Raw genomic sequence first — 3,756 nt, forward strand, 5'->3', positions numbered from 1 at the left:
GTTAATGGTTCTCTCACTAGAAAATACTCTAGTCAGCAGTGACAGAATCACATGCAGCAGCCTTTTCTCTAGGCTCCAGCTTGAAGGATCCTAGCAACACGGTTTCTAGTGTGTTTGAGCTGGGTTACAAGTGTCACAAACCACGGGGCATTCATCAGCTTAACACCTTCACAGGCACAAAGCTCTTTTGAATATTCAAAATATTTTGTCCCTTTCCTCCTCCATAAGCCTCCAGCATTTCTACAGCATTAAAGCAAGCCATCTCCATCCCTGGGACAGAAACTTTTCCTATTACTGTACATTCCTCCCAGTATTTCCCTTGCTAAGTAAAACAACACATAATTGGACTTTTTAATCTTTCCTGATGGAAAAAAAATAAAATCAATCCTTCCAGATCCTGCAGGGTTTCTTGTTTCCTCTTTCACTGCTTTTCACATTTTGCTCTTCCCAAAATCCCCCCCAGGAGCTCAGAGCACTCAATGTGTAAAAACCCCAGTCACACAGGGAATGGGAGGACCATGTGGCAGGTTTACAATATGATGTCTTGCTATACACCTAAACAAACTTTTTAAAGCAGAGACCATTTTCTCTTCCTATGTTTATACAACCTGTTCCTGATTCTCCCACATAACAGTGACAGCAAGGTGCTCTGAGCTATGGAATTTATTAAGCTTTTGTGATTTGTATCTTATCCCTCCAGAAGTCCCCTTTTCAGGAATACACCTCTGCCCCAGTGGTCCTGTGGGTGACCCTTCCCTACTGCAGGGAGAGAGGGTTGCAAGGGATGAGACACAAACATAAGGCGTCATTAGTCCTGCTGCTCACAAAGATACTCTATCCTCTCTGGGTTTGCCTACTTTCCTTACACCTTGCAACATGTCAGGCAAACTTCTACAACTCTATGAACTCTGCATCTCACCACAATGTTTGACTTCCTCCCTATGTTCCCAACATCTCTTCAATAGCTTGCCAGCATGCCAAGGTCCATTCCTTGTTCCCACTAGTGCACCCTGCTCAGCACAACATGCCCTACCAGCTTGGCAAGCAATGGCAGCCACCGTGGCTGCTCCTGCACTACACAAGTGCTGTTCGGCCACCTAGCATGGCAGGCTGATTGCCCAGCTAGTCATTTCAGCAGCTAGTGGGCCAGGCAGAATAGATAAGGTCTCTGCTCTGCTCATCCTTCCTTTGGTGAGGACATTAGTAGGACTGCTCTCCTCCATCCACCCGCCTGAGGTTATGAGACTGAAATTGGACAACAGGTTCTTACAGGGGGCATTGATCACCTCCACTTCATTTCCTTAGGAAACAGAGCTAAAAATAACAGTAGTAATAGCATTAATAGTGCAGTTCAAGACTGCATTGAACTTTTCTTCTGATACATTGATTTGTAACTTCATATCTAACTTACCTTTATTACCTGTAGGACTCTAAACATGCACTGCACATCTGAACAGCTTTCAGATGTACAGATGGGATCAGTTATTTAGAGAGGAGCCTAATTAATCATCACTACAGTTTTCCTGAAACTCCCTTTACTGCAATCTTCATCCACACTTTCATTTCCTCTTATCTTGACCCATATCCCTATGTTGCCTCAAGTCCCACTTCACTCAAACGTGCCCCCAATATCACTGTCTTACTGTTCACACCCTACAAGGATGCACAATGCATTGTACAAGGATGTACAAGGCTATCATCTTTCTTGCACTTGAATAGCCTCATTAATCTCCAGTTCATTTAGAAGAAACTAGTTTAACATTTCCCCTTAAAAAAAAACTTTGGCTCTGGCCTCTTTTCTGTCTTTTACTGCACTATAAGTGAAACAATACTTCTGAAGACTGAAGGGCCAGGAGGAGATTTGCCAATATGGTAAAATGCAAAAAGCTGTTACTCCCAAATATTGTACCAATTATCTCTAAATGACGAAGTGTGAGGCAACTCCAATCACTTAAAAATTCAGTAACGTAAACCAAATTGGGGAATTAGCAGACCACACTTTGCATTTTGAAAGCATTGCAGAAACCAACCCAGAAACCTCTATACAAGGGAATTTTCAAGTTAGGCCCAGCAACTGGAATAAAATAACCTTCAAGAGCAGAGTATCTAAACATCTGGAAGGATGTGCTGTGACAAACGCCATGCTTTTTTTATACACACTAAAGAAAATCGTGTCTTACCACCCCCTGAATATTTCAAAAATGACAAGCTAGTGAATGAATAAAATCGGTCAATGTTTATACTGCATCAGTGTTAAAATCCTTACTATGGCAGTGAATTTTGTGATGGATAAAGATATATTTCTAGGCTGTGTCACATTTCACTTAAACATACTTAACTGGAAATGAGAACACCCAGCGAGTGACAGAATTGCAGACAACACCAAGTTATTTGAGGTAGCCAAGACCAGAAGGAACAGGGAAGAACATGAGTGAGACCTAAGCAAATAGACAATGTGATAATAAGTTATATTCAATGTTGCTAAATGCAAATAATACCTCTAAAGAGGAGAAAGCTGTACATTATTCACACATCTTTCAAATTTATGAAATAACTGTCTTACCAAAGAAAGGAATTGAGATGGCAAAAGGAACAGCTGAATGCTGAGCTCAGCTTACTGTGCAGCTGTGGTAAAAAAACCCACCAACCACAATGCCAGAACACAGGAGGAGCAGGATGAAGCAATACAAAGACTGTGCTGATCCCTCTGTATTTCAGGGCTGGGATCACACTCAGGTTATTACAAGCAGTGATGGCCACCATCTCAAAGGGTAGGGGGGAAGGGCAAAAAAACCCTGATATGGGGAGGGTGGGTAAAACATGATTGCACTATGCAATTTAGGAGGAGATACACTGATAGCTCTTCTAGATCGAGTACCTATCTAGCCTAAGGCCATTCCCTATGTCCCTACATTCTCCACTGCATTTCAGGCAAAACAGCCACCTGGATTTTCCCCATGTCACTCCCTACCAAAGCGTTTCAGGACTGGCACACAAAAAATCTTGCACTAAATTTAACTCTTGTGAATATTAAAGCTCATAGCTAGAAACATCTCTCTCGTTTATTCAGTGGTTGATTTCCCCCTTCCCTCTGCTGTTACTATTATTGAATTCTCTACTTCTGTTATGTAAAGTAATCTATGCTATTGTGTTTGGAGAATGTGGCTAGCATGGTAGATAGCACACAAAGTAAGTGTTGTATTACTTATCTGAAAATCTGTGCTTACAGCAGAGGAGACAGGAGGAGAGGGCACCTGCAGGAACAGCAGGTGGGGGCCTATGAGGGTGCCTGGACTAGAGCAACAAAGTGGGCACTGCCTCGTGGCACTACATATGCCACTCAACAGCAAGTAGCCAAGGGGAGATGGCACATGTCTATCACAGATCCTCAGTCCTCACCATCCCAGGCAATGCTCACCAAGGAACAGAGCAGATGCAGCAAAAATGGTCCTCCATGCCTCTCTTCCTATGCCAGGGCAACAGCCTGCACAGGCAGCTCTAGGGGTTGCCCAGCTACTGGATTCTGTTTTATGGAGATGCTGTGGCCAAAATGAAAAAACTCTCCTACTTTTGGATGAAGGATTTTGTAGCACATGGGTTTGCTTTGGCTAATTAAAAGCACGAGGCTATGCAAGGAAAGCAGCACTCTAATAGCTGAAAATAGCTGGAATTAAAACTAATCATGAGCATTTAGATTGCCATGGATAAAGATGCTTGAAAGTGTTTCAGCCAGGGGCCTGTGGGCTGCCTTTGCAT

The sequence above is a fragment of the Acanthisitta chloris genome, unplaced genomic scaffold (assembly GCF_000695815.1).
Source record: "Acanthisitta chloris isolate BGI_N310 unplaced genomic scaffold, ASM69581v1 scaffold5852, whole genome shotgun sequence".
NCBI lineage: Eukaryota > Metazoa > Chordata > Aves > Passeriformes > Acanthisittidae > Acanthisitta > Acanthisitta chloris.